The following is a 13,664-nucleotide window of genomic DNA, read 5'->3' on the forward strand; positions in this document are numbered from 1 at the left end:
TGCCAGGGAGAAGGCAGAAGTGCAGAATGAAAGCACTTCCTCACATAGGTTCTTTATTTTTCCATAGCACTGTAGCAATTATGGAAAAACAAAAAAAAAAAGCAGTAATGCAACAAGCAAGCTATCTGCAAGGTTTGTTACTGGCAGATTTAACCTCTGGTTCTTTCCTTAAGTGGAGCTTCAATGTGCGTCTTTATAACCAGTCCCCAAGTGTTTACACAAGCCAAGGTGATGCAGACACCTGCATTTGGGTGTCTGCCCATCTGTAAGTTGGCTTTGAGCATTCACGATAGCTGCTGAAGAGCTGGTCAGTGTGGGGCTTGGTTTTGCTGCCTACACGTAAGCATGTGGTGCCATTCCTGATGCTCAAAGGCACATCGCCTGCACTTCAGGTGCTCCTCCAGGTTGACACTGGTTTCACAGTGTAGTATCTGGAAGCTCCACACAGACCTCTTTGATCCTGTAGAGCATTTCAAAGGACTTTCAGCTCCTACATGGGGGCAGCTGAAAGAAGTCCTACCATCAGTGGTGTGAGGACAGTAATTCAGCTGAGAAATAATCGCTGGTTTAGGAGCTCATTCACTCCAGTGACCACCAAACAGAAAAGCCTTGCCCATCTGCAGAGTTCAGGTGCCCCGTGCATATGTAGACACCTAAAACATATCCAAACCTTGAGCCATAACCCACCCAGGCACTGAAGTCAGAGGCGTTAGCAGTCGCACAGCTTTGTGCGATGTTTGTCACCACTGAGCTTACGTCCTGCAGAGATGCAAACACCTGCAAGAACCAAATTAACACTTAGAAGCCAGGTGGCTGGTAGCCCAAGAGGCAGCAGGTATCTCCTTCAATGATGAGGTTTCTCCCGGCTCCAAAAAGTTCCTGGTCTGAAGAAAAGTGACCAGCAGCTGAGGCTCAGTCCTAAGGTTTTTAAATCAAGATTTTCCACTGTGGTACAAAAAGTTCTGTAGGTCAGGTTCCAACTTATGAGAGAGCAAATTACTGGGTACCTTGAGTGGTTGTTGCTGCACACATCAGGTGAGATTGTCATTTAGCACCATTTCCTGCTTAAAATCTGAAATTTCAACACAGATTTCACTATTTGGAAGCCATCATGACACAGCTCTTCTCTTAGTAAAACTGTAACTTTGGTAATTAAATTTCTTAATAAATATTTTCTATACAGTTCACTTTGGGATTTCTGTGTTTTTATCAACCTGAACTCTTCTTTTGCAGGACCGACTTTATGAACAGAAATAAATCACCGCAGGTGAGGGTACAGAAAAGGAGTGTTCGGTGGGACTGATACCACCTAACTTTACCTGTTTAGAAATACGGGAACTTATCCAATCTGGGCATCTAGGTATTTTCCATAGCAAACAAAGGAAGAGCGATGTCTTCAGAACATAACTCACCCCCTCTTTAAAAATGAGAGAGGGGATGGACTGTTCTCCAGTGAGGTTTATCTCATTCAACTCACATCAAGTGCCCTAGTAAGTCCCTTAGAGTAGATACCTTGATTTTTTGATAACTGAAATTCATCAGAAATTGTTTATTTACCTGGGGAAAACTGCACAATTTGAAAGCAAATTTCAACCCCATAAAATTGTTACTTGTATTACACATTGACTACCCATTCCAAAATAAATTGACTGCGTAACATAACATAACAATATAACATAACATAACAATATAACATAACATGTGTTCTTGCCCACAGCAAGGGGCTTGCAACTAGATGATCTTTAAGGTCCCTTCCAACCCAAACCATTCTATGGTTCTATGATAACATCCTTTACATTCCCCATCATAAGTAGTATTTTATATTCCCCACTCCAGATTTTCCTTACTGATATCATAGTCCTCAAGATTTATTCCCTCCCTTACTAAGACCTTTTTCATTCCTGAACCCCAAATTCATATTTGCTGAAATATTTATCTTTTTCAAGTTGTTCCAAATTACTGAAAGTCTTAAGCCCATTGACATAAATCCATACAAGTGGCTAAAGTATTTTAAGGATTTTATTTAAACTGTCACTAGTGAAGAAATAAGAAGTGGCAGCATGACGGCTGTCCCTGTAACATTTCTCTAAGGCAACTGTACAGCTCTGCTGGAAGTACTGATGGGATCTAACTTGCAAATACAAAGAAATGTCTGAATATCCTTTATAATCTCCCATAATAAATTCTGCAGATAACACACAATATCTTCAAAATCTATAAAAACATCACTTCTGTAAATATTAAAAGGGTATTTTTTTCCTAGCAGGCTGCTTTGTAATAGATCAGATAGCGGAAAAAGTATTACATGTTGCCTAATATATTGCTGGCAGCCTGTTTTGCTTATATGTGTAGGTATGCACTTGGTCAAAATATTGTGGCTTTCTGTGTGGTTTCGTTTTCATCTGACTGCAAACTGCACAATAGGGAAAAAAAAAAAACCCACTAATGAAATCAATTGAGTTTTTTGGTGGAAAATTATGTAACGTAAACATGCTCCACCGGTGATTTTAAATGCATCGCAGTGTCTAGTAGCTTCCTTGGCTTTGTCAGTCGGCTCTGGTTTGTATGCAGTGACACTGATGACTTTATAAAAACAAATGACAGAGTTGTTTATGCTGCCCTACTAAAGGAAATAATCATATTTAACAGTGCTAGTTTCCCAGTTTAAAAAAAAAGAAAAAAAAAGAAAAAACAACTCTGGTGCTATATGCTGTAATAAGCTTTTTATAAATGTGCTCCTGTGGTGCTCAGCAGAGCCTGCTGTGCCTATACTATAAAACTGAAAGGGAGCTTCATAAGCTGTAAGTGTGATCATATATTACCATACAGCACCATGCCCTGTTATTAATAAAGTTTGTAAGAAATACACAGGCAAAAGATTAAAAATACATGTATGGTGCTCTCCACGGTAATAAAAGCTGATGTTGTTTGGACTGCTCGTTTATTTGCTTGCCCTATATGAGATGTTTTAAGGAGTGTGGTGAATATGATTGAACAGATGAGCTTTCCCTCAAGGCCCAGCTTTGCCCCGCCCAGCCTCTTCCCGGGGATGCTGGTCCGGGGATGCTGGTCCGGGGATGCTGGTCCAGGGATGCAGGGATGCGGGCTGCTTCCCTGAGCCCTCTCGTGGGCACCTTCCTTCACTGCAGCAGCCGGTTCCTGCAAACGAGGCGATTAGATGATCTTTATGAACCGTGAGCTGTTTCCTCATCACCGTGCATAAGGAAAGCACGTGAAAATAAAATAAAACTGCTATTTCATGAAAGGCGATGAGAAACTTTTAGGGCTTTGGCCACAGATACCTTATTTTTGCTTTGGCATCCAGCAATAACAGTGATTACTGAATTGCAACACAGAAAGCTCGTCTGGGAATAGATATGCAGTATAGCCTGTCATTGCGTGGCAAAATGCACTCAGGTGCTGATGTAAATGGAAAGGTTGTGTATTTGAGAGAGTTTCATTGGAGAAATCATAATAAAATGGATTAAGAGACACCTGAAATGCTTAAACAAAAATACCAGCACATTTCCTGGCAGCATCTTGATTCGTGAGGGAAATTAAATGCCAGGTAATACTCGGTTTAGAAGAAAATAAATTAACAGCAAATGTAAAATATATCTGACTGCCTACTGAATTATCTTCTTTATCATCCATGGGATGTAACTGACTTTTGATTCTATTCTTTATTGGAATTGCTATGCGGTATATTGCTGTGTGGTACGTACAGGAAGGCACAGGTCCAGATCATCAAAGGTACTTGGGTATTGAAATTCTGTCAGTACCTAGATATTTTAGTCCCAGTGGAATCAGCGGGATTTTGTCACCTCTTCTGCCCCCCAGGAACTCACATTCCAAATGAGACAGAATATCCCAAAGCCATAATAAGCCCAGTGCAGGTGGTGCTTAGTGAATATAGTTTTTTGTGGTGATGGGGTAGAATTACTAGGCTAGTTTAGAAACAGTGGTGTGAAGAGGATTAAGATCTTCCACAGAAGCATGTGTTTCAACAACTGTATGGTAAAAGGCACCAAAATGAGCGTAAGAGGATTGCAAGTAACACAGAAGAGGGGTCTACTATAAAACCAGATTATGGAGAGGAGTGGGACAGGGAAAAATGGGATGTGGAGAGCTGCAAAACTGGGCAGAGCATAAATCACAACCAGAGTACATGGATTAAACAAAGGTTATGACTTTCCGCAGCAATGTTCTTGGATGACGAAGTGTCCTACAGCTGGCGTCATTAAAAATTCAACATTTGTCATATCTCAGTAATTGCAGTCCCTTGGTATCTTCTATTCTGAGTGTGGGAGGTTATAAATATTGTTGATGACTCAGCATTTGCTTTAGACTTCTTGGTCTTTACTAGTCATGTTTGCACTACTTATTCATGTTGTCACTGTTCGTCAATGTGAACCTTCACCCAAGTGGAGGAGATTTACAATGAAGTCTGGGGGACATTTGCCTTTAGTTCAATTAATGGAAATTTGTACCCTTCTTTTATAAAGGGAATTTTTAAAATTGCTTTCCCTTTTCTTTAAAAGATGCAAAAGAAGAACAAGATGTCAGTTTTTACCTGTCTTTGGGAAGGGCAGGGCCCTTCAATTATTTTCCAGGATAACTGGAAGGATACAAAAAATCCTGGTTTGGGGATGAGCAGTTCTGGCACAAATACCAAGAGACGACACTTACATCCTTAAAATAAGCCCCCCGACATAAGTGATAATTTAATATACATCATGCCATCTGCTTGCAGAATTGTGCAAGCTGCTCCCGAAGAAGTCAATGGGAAATGCATTTTTCTATTATTTTAAACATTCCAAGATCTAATTTGGTGTCACAAAAGCCTGCAATGGTCACCTTTCCTCAAAGACAAAAACAGCTTGCCACCAGAGAGAATAACAACCACTGCAAAACCCACTATTTCTCCTCCTCCTCCTCCCTCTGCCCTTCACAACCTGCCAGATGAAAACACAGACATTGCAGAGTGCTCTGCCAGTTAAAAAAGCAGATGGGAAGGGAGAAGGTTTCAGAGATATAAGGCATAGGAGCCCTGGCAGCAGCTTTTCTCTTTATCCACTGTGAGCTTCCATCTTGAACACTTTTCATAGAATCATAGAATCATAGGATGGTTTGGATTGGAAGGGACCTTAAAGACCATCTATTTCCACTCCTTCCCATGGGCAGGGACAGCTTCAACCAGAGCAGGATGCTCCAAGCCCCGTCCAACCTAGCCTTGAAGACTGCCAGGGATGGGGCAGCCGCAGCTTCTCTGCGCAACCTGTGCCAGCGCCTCACCACCCTCACCGCTCTTTTACTAATCTTGACTTCACCTACAGAAACATGTCAGCAGGCAAGGTAAGTACTAACACATGCAAGCAGCATCTGAGGCCAGAAAAAAGATGGAGCTCGCCATTTCCCCTGTATACCTACTGGTCTACACAAAATGCTAGGCTGGGTCAAGCCTTGCAAAGGTATTTTTGTGTGTGGGTCTTCAGCAAACTGCCCCCAGGCTCACTAGAGCTTGGGTCCCGCCTCGGCAGGGCAGCACGAACTCCACTGAGGAGTCTCCTCTTTCTAAGCAATCCACTCACAAACACTTGCAGAAAACTTTGAGAATAGGGAAAATGTACCATGGCACTTCCCCAGAACCTCCTCAGCTTGTGGTGAACCTGCAGCTCAGGCATTTCCTCAGATGCTGTCTTGATCTTGTACTATGAAATTATAATAATTCTCTGCTCATGTCCTTACAGCACTTGATGATCTGCAGCAGACATCCTTCCCTTCTTCTGCAGGCTCAGCTGTCCGTTTCAGTCAAATTCACCTCTTCTCATAGCCTCCATCATCCTCATTCTCCTTTCACTGGCACTTTCCCTGCCTCCCAGTGTCCTTTTTGAGGGGGAAGAAGGTGACCCGAACAGCACACAGTTTCCAAGGTGCAGAGGCACCATGATCTACAGACGTGCAAAGCAATCCTAGAATTACAAATGGTCTTGGTTGCAAGGGACATTTGGATGTCTCCCCTCAAATCCTACACTCAGCTTAGCTCAGGTTTCTCAGGGCCTTGTTCACTCAGGTTTTGGATATCTCCAAGAACAGATATTTCCACCGCCTCTCTGGGTTGCTGTCCCAATGTTTGACCACTCTCATAGCGGAGATTTGTTTCCCATACATCTAGGCACAACCTCCCTTGTTGCAGCTTGTGTATGTTTGAATCTTGTCCTTTCTCTGTGCACCCCCAAGAAGAGTTTTGCTCCATCTTCTCAGCACCTTCCTCTAAATTAGATGAATATGTCAATAAAATCTTCACTCGGCTTTTCTTAATGATGAACAAACCCAATTCCTTCAGCCTCACTTCATATTTCATGTGCTCCATTTTCCTAAGCATATTGATGGTACCAGTGGACTCCAATTTGTCAGCACCTTTCTTGCTGACTGGGGAGTTCAGAAACTGGATGCAGTTCCCTAGATAGAATTTTACACACATTAAATGATAGGATTTATTTTATTCTTTTTCACTTCTTAACAATTCCTAACATTCAGTTTGTCACTTGAAGGGCAAAGGAATTTTTTTATTTTTTTATGTTCTCCTGGGCAATGGGTTTTCTGCCATATTTGCAGCCATACCTCTAAGATAACACCTATACTTGCTTGTCCTTCAATCAGTGAAAAAACACGTCTCTTGCCCATGGCAGCTTGCTTTTCTTAGCTCTTTGGCAAGGGTCTTTGAAAGGTAATGGATACAACATAACCGGATTAACATACTAGTTGGTGCTCGTGAACAGCTCTAGCAGTTTTGTTAAGTAAGACTTTGGCTGCAAAACCAATGTGGGCTCTTTCCCAACTTCATGCACTTACTGTACCTGTTCTTTGTTATCATCACAAGCAATTTCCCCTGCACAGACTGTTCAGATTCAAGTTCTTTTGGTGTTCTTCCACACATACGCTATGGCCTGCACCTCTAAATTTACTCATTTTAACACTCCTGTCCTTTGTTGGTTCTTCACACTGCCTAGCAGGCTTCTTAATCCAGTCCTGTTTGGGAAAGGATTGATAATTTGCTCGTGCTCTTAGAAAGTTGTTCTTCAAATCTTTTAGTCTACCTTTTTAATAGAATGTATGCTCTATATTTTATCTTGTTTGAACATGAAGACCTCTTACTTGTAATAGCCTCCTTTGCTCTGATCTTTAATTACAGTAGCTTTCTTCTGGCCTTTTTAAAGTCTTTTTTGATACACTCTGTGTATTTTCTCTGAGCCTCTAATATGGTGTCTTTAAACAATATCTCTGCTGCTTGCAAATATTTCACCCAGTCATGGCTTGTACTAATTTCCTTTTAACAAGTTGCCTCATTTTTCATAGGGCTCCTTTATAATCCAAGATTGTGCTGGTGATATTTTTAGCTTTCTTGTTCCTATGACTATGCTGAAGCTCAATATATTACAGTTTCTTGTACAGAGTGTCTCTTTTATAGTACCTCAGTAAACCAGGAGTTCCTTTTTCACTAGCTACATCTCCAAGAAGTATTTGTTCACAAGTATCTAAAAATTTACCCCCAACATTGAGTTTTGACATTATATTTATCCAGTGTACATCACTTTTCCCCTTTTTATTGCATCTTCTACACCCACAGCATCTCTGATCTCCCTTAGAACATCTCAGGAAGTGTCACTACCTGACCAAGCAACTGAGGAATAGCTCTGTAATAGAATCATAGAATCACAGATCTGGATTAAAATAAAACCAGCAAAAAAAATACGTATATATAATATATATAAAAAGATATATAAAAATATATATAAAAAATATATATATATTTTGATATCAAAGTGTGTTATACAGATATTATATAGATATAGATGATATAGGTAGAGATAGAGATAGAGATAGAGATAGAGATAGAGATAGAGATAGAGATAGAGATAGGGATAGTTATATTTGCTCATCTCTTTGGAGATAACTGCCACCAAAACCCAGTGGCACTGTCAATCTGCATGTTCTTGACTAGCATAAGGCTCAAGTGGGGTCTGGGCATTATCTTCTCCCTCCCGTGAGAGCGGAACTGCTGATTTGGAAACAGAGTTGGAAACCATTCAGATGCTGGGAGGTGCGTGTGCTTGCTGCGAAGCCCTTACAGGTGCGCTAATGAGAGACAGCGCTCTGCTCATCACAAGCCTGAGACCTTGGAGAATATTAGTAAAAATGCCAATTTTCATGTCTTGGGGTTAATTGAGGAAATCTCGGATGGAAAATCTTGCTGTCACTTCTGAAGCCTGTTCTGAATACAAATTGTATGTCTCCACAGGATATTGTGAAAGCTTTTCAACTTCTTTGCAAACCTGTAGAAACAAGGAAGGTGTTAGCTCCCAGAGCTCACAAAGGAAGTTTTCCTCTAAATTTTGTAGTCTTTTCATCTCTGTTGACATTAACACAGGACTCTTGGACCAAGCATGGAGAATATGTGGGATCCTCTACCAAACAAGCAAGAAACGGGCATGAATATTTTCTCATCTATTACCTAGGCCACATGCTTTTCAAAGGAAAAGAGACATTTCTGCTTGGAAAAAAAAAAATCTTTTCAAGTGAGACAACTCCCTTACTTTATGCCCTTAGTGTAATTCAAGTTTCTTGTGGATAAAAATAATTACTGGATTTTTAATTTTTTTTATCTTTGATTAAGCTGAGAAATTGTTTGACAATATGCAGTTATCTCATAGCTTAGGAAAGCGCAGAAGAAAGGAATTAGTTAATTCACCTGATACTGATGAAAAATCAGCACATATTTCTGTTATCCCAGGATCACAACGTGTTTCTTCATCATCTGATCTTCTAAGGGAGCTTCTTTGCTTTTACAACTGTTTTATTATATGCCACTACAAGATGACCACCGACAGTGCAACTCACAACCTGAAATCCGGAATATTTCTATGTTTAATTGCAAATGCTCTGTGATTCTCTGATCATTTGATCAGCTGTTAGGGGATTTTATAAATGTCTTGCTCCACATTATGTCTGTATAATTAACTGCTCTTGTTGAAACACCTAATTTTTTGAGGAGTTTCTGGAGATCACTAGGGAGAGGCATTGGTTTGATGCTGATTTTTAATGAATTATTACTTGGTTTTCAAAGTTAGCTTTTAGTTATTTTGACATTCAGTCTTTTTTTTAAACCAGCATGTCCTATGGGGGGGGGAAAATAATTAGAAAAGGCAAGAAAAGAGAGCAGAAAGACCAAATTTTGCCTTCAGCAAGAGTTCCATGAAACCAAACTCGATTTCTTAACCTCCACCAGAACAGGAAAGTTTTACCAAATTCCTTTCAGTTACATTTTTCCAGTTTTCTCATTTGAGCATTCAGATGTTGCTGTGTGATGTGCTGATTTCAAAGTGTCACAAAAGGTATAATTAAAAGCCAAATTCTACCTTGATTATTGCTCTGATATGTGCTCTTACCTGCAGTCGCAAGATGATGAGCTGCTAAAACCATACAACTATGTAAAGTATTACAGATAACACAGTGTGCCCTCATTTGGAGTGGCTTTCTAGTTAGTACCAGAGAGGTGGAGGAAGAAGATCTTGGGGTGAAACCCGCAAGGAGGGTGCCGGAGCCACATGTGTGTTTGGTGGTATTGTGATGCCTCTCTGGTGCTTTCTTGGATGAGTACCAATTCTCCGTGCCTAAGCACCGCATCAACAAAGTGGGGACAAGCACACAGTATTCTTTCTCTTGCAAAGGCAAGGGACATTGAGAGGATAAACAAAATTAATTAATGCCTGAATAGTAAAGATACATACTACAACGGTTAACTGTACAATGAGGACAGGTTTCAAGTCTCGTCACAAGCTGCTGAAGGAGAAATAAAAATCTATTTTTTTCACTGGTGTTAACATGGGAAAAGCAACCCAGGCAGTCACTTTGAAGAGAAATTAGGAACAAAAGAGAACACATGTGGTAAAATGTTATAATAGAGCCAGAAGATCCTACTCATTTCCTGTAGGAGGAAAGTCACCAAGAATTGGAAAGGGGAAAGCCCACATGATTAAATGAAGAACAAGATTGACTTCTCTCTGACTGACAGTCTGTGCATCAATGCTATTCTGTTTCAAGGCAGTTGTGTTCACAAGATAGTGCAATCAAGACAAATGTAAAGCTGCAGAAAGGCACAATGACTGGCAGAGAGAACATCAAAGATTCACTTACTGGTAGAAGAAAGAGACACAAAATTAAATCTCAAGTGGCAAACAAAGTTTCAACCCCTGCTAAGGTTGACCAGAAAGACTAGCCCTAAATACGAGATATAAAACAGCAAGTGCAAGACTAGAAGAAATAGGGTGTTGGTGGTGCATTTAACATTCTGGCAAAGTGTTGGGCTCCGTTTCCATCTCTAGTCACATGGTGAAGATGAGTCTGGTGAAGCCATGGCAAAGTTCTGCATCCTGATGTTTTATGCTATAATAAATATTTTGAAAAAGACAGAATTTTTTTACTCTTTACTGTGAAATTACTTTTTTACTCTTTATTGTGAAATTACTTTTAAGCTTCAATGATTTTTGGGGGATGAAAATGAATTTCTATAGATGTGTTTACATACAGTCATGGAAAAATATGTTTAAATGCATAAATATATACATGTATTCACATCCTTATATACTCATTATCACCACATTCCAGTATTTGAAGGGTGGCTACAAAGATGGAGACTCCCTTTTTACAAGGAATCACATGGAAAAGACAAGGGGTGATGGGCACAAGATCATATATTTTCACAATGAGAAAAATCAGCTATTGGAATAATTTATCCAAGGAAGTAGTGGACTCCCCAACATTCGGCACAGTTTGGATTTGGCTGGACAGGGTGCTGGGACATCTAGTCTAGGTCCTGCTTTGCCTAGAAGGGTTGGACCAAATGATCCTTGAGGTCCTTTCCAACCTGGGATTCTATGAGTCTATGATTCTATAGACAGCATTACCACAAAATAGACCTGAAACATATGGCTGGGACATATACACTGAACTAATTTCATTGCCAGACCATGACCTCCTCTGACCACAGGCCTGGGATTAAATTTTCTAGTATTAGGACTAAATTTTCAAAGGAGGCTTCTCATGTGTCAATACCATAAAGCCATGAGCAAGGGCAGCCTTAATGTATTGTGTCTTCCGAGACCCATGATGCCTTATATCCCTCAAATGGGGTAGAGCTGGGACAGGCAGCACCAGCCCCTGCAGCCTTGACCATGGCATCATAACGGCACTTGTTGCTGCATATAACATATAAGGGACTTCCCTTTGTAGGTTTCACAGTCCTGCACCTACTCCAGGTACTGGAGACTTTGCTATCATAAAAAAGAGGGTCTTTCTTTTCAAACTCAGCAACCGAGTGTCACAATGCATCCACCCATCAGAGCATTCAGAGCGTGCGGAATGTACAAGCAAGACCTTTCCTGCCCAGAGCAGGCTTGTCCTCCCTTTTCCTTCTCTCTGACCCCACTCTAGACTCTTCTTAGGCGGGGGATGCTTTTACCTCCTTCTGCTGAAGCTGTTGAGATGGGTCTCTTATGTGCCATATGTTCATTGAGCTGCTGGGAGAGACCTGTGACCCAGACCTTGCTCCATAAATTAATCCCTCACTTTCATTCACACTAACAAACTAAATGAGGTTTAGCAAAGACAAGGGAATGGTGCTTTGTCCTGAGGCCAAGCAGTACAGCTAAGCTCATTGTCCCAAAACAAGGGTGGCCATGTCCACACCATTCACTGGGAATGACACCTGGTTCATGCTATACCGTCTGTTGTGCCTGGGGAATATTTGGGTTAATGTTACTTGGCGCAGACCAAAACTATGCCAGGGAACACGCTGACAATTTAACACTGCCCTTGCATCCTTATAGCCCGACCCTATGGTCATAACCTGAGCCTGCCCCTGTCAGAGTCAAGCTAAAGGGTCATGTTTCCTCTTCCTCTCTCAGGTGCAATTAATATTTAAATGCCAAGGAAAACTGGAAAGCTTTCACTGAAGGAAGATAACACACCTACATCCTGTCCTGGAATCACAGCCTAAGAGCTTTGCAGAAAGATGGGGGCTCAAACTCTTCAGGGAAAGGAAGGCATAAAACTTTGGTATCAACATCCTACCAGAAAGCCCCATTCCCAGAATTAATGGAGAAAAAACAGTCCTCCATTTCTGGTTTGTGCTGGTCCTGGCTCGCTAAAACCTCCTACCAGATTGAATTGAAATTGAATTGATGGAAGAAACTTAAAATGTAAATCCTGACAGGTTCAATGCCTAATAGCATCCCCTGGCACTGTTAAATAAGCTGTTATAAAGGCCACTCGCATGCTTGGGAATGCAAATATTACTAATTTGAGCATGTCTATACATCAGCTACCTCCTAGGTTACACAGCAACCTGGCTGGGACTCTGATGAACTGGATTTAGGAAGGGCACATCTAATGCAACCATTAGATCCATGAGATCTACCCAAATCCCTTTGTGAGTCTTTCTTTTAGTGTCTCTCTGCCTCACTTTCCTGCCTACAGAAGGAGGCTCACATCTCCCTGCTCCCCACCCCAATAAGAATGACATGAAAATAAAGACATCGAATTGCTGAATGCTGGGGTGTTGTATGAGTAGCCTTCTCCTGTTCTGTCCTGTTTCCAAAATCCACACTGTCTATCTGCAGCAAGGTACCTCTTTCTTCACCTTCACAAGATGTTGCAAGTGAAGACCAGCTCAGAGAGGCACTTCTGGCAGCCTGTTCAGCTGGGAGAGTTTCTGCATCTTGGTATCAGGGGAGAGAGACAAACAGGCACTCAGCGGAGGGGGGTGTGGGGACTAAGATTGTAACATGGGTACATGGCACCAGAACAGTTGTGACCTACCACGGAGAAATCCCTTTGCACTGAAACCACACCCCAAGATGATTAACATGCTGTGTTTTGTTTAAAACGTAAAAATGCTAATTTCCTGGAAATCTCACATCACCCCAAGTTTGCAAACCATCTGCCTTATGCCTTTTAAATGGTATGAAAAAAGAAGGTCATGATTATTGCTTGCACTCATAACTGAGCACTGCAATGTAGCAGGAATACAACCACAGTAAGGAAAATCTTTGTTTCTACCAAATGTCCAGGTTCCTTGCATGCAGAGGGTCTAGGAGAAGCTGATCCCTTTACACCTCCCCTGTTTGTGCCTCCAAGCATAACATTTGCGATTTATCACAGTGGTGTATGCCATGACAGCCCCTGTTCACTCACCATCTATTAAGCGTCTAACACCTCTCCAGAGCCTTTGCTTTCCAAGAGCAATTTGCCTTTTTTATTCCTAATGCATTTAAGTTTGGATTAGGGTGCAATAAAAACAGCTGTCCCTTCCTTATTGTGACTGCAGTAAATCTAAGGGATACCTGGGACGTTCATCAGCAGTGCTTCTATGTTTATTTCTCAGTGACTAATAAAAATGTGGAACGGTGTCAGACCTTGTTTTGATCTATGTGAAACTTTCATAAACATCCCTCCTTTTGACAGCAATTCTCCTCTGCAGGCTGCTTTGTGAGATCGTCCTGTACTGAATCCATTAAAGGGATATTTCATTGACATTGAGGTGTTACATGGTGCTAATTTAAATGCTCTGCAGAAGTCCAAGGACATTGTATTTACTCAAAAAG

Source organism: Strigops habroptila, chromosome 6 (assembly GCF_004027225.2).
Source record: "Strigops habroptila isolate Jane chromosome 6, bStrHab1.2.pri, whole genome shotgun sequence".
Lineage (NCBI taxonomy): Eukaryota > Metazoa > Chordata > Aves > Psittaciformes > Psittacidae > Strigops > Strigops habroptila.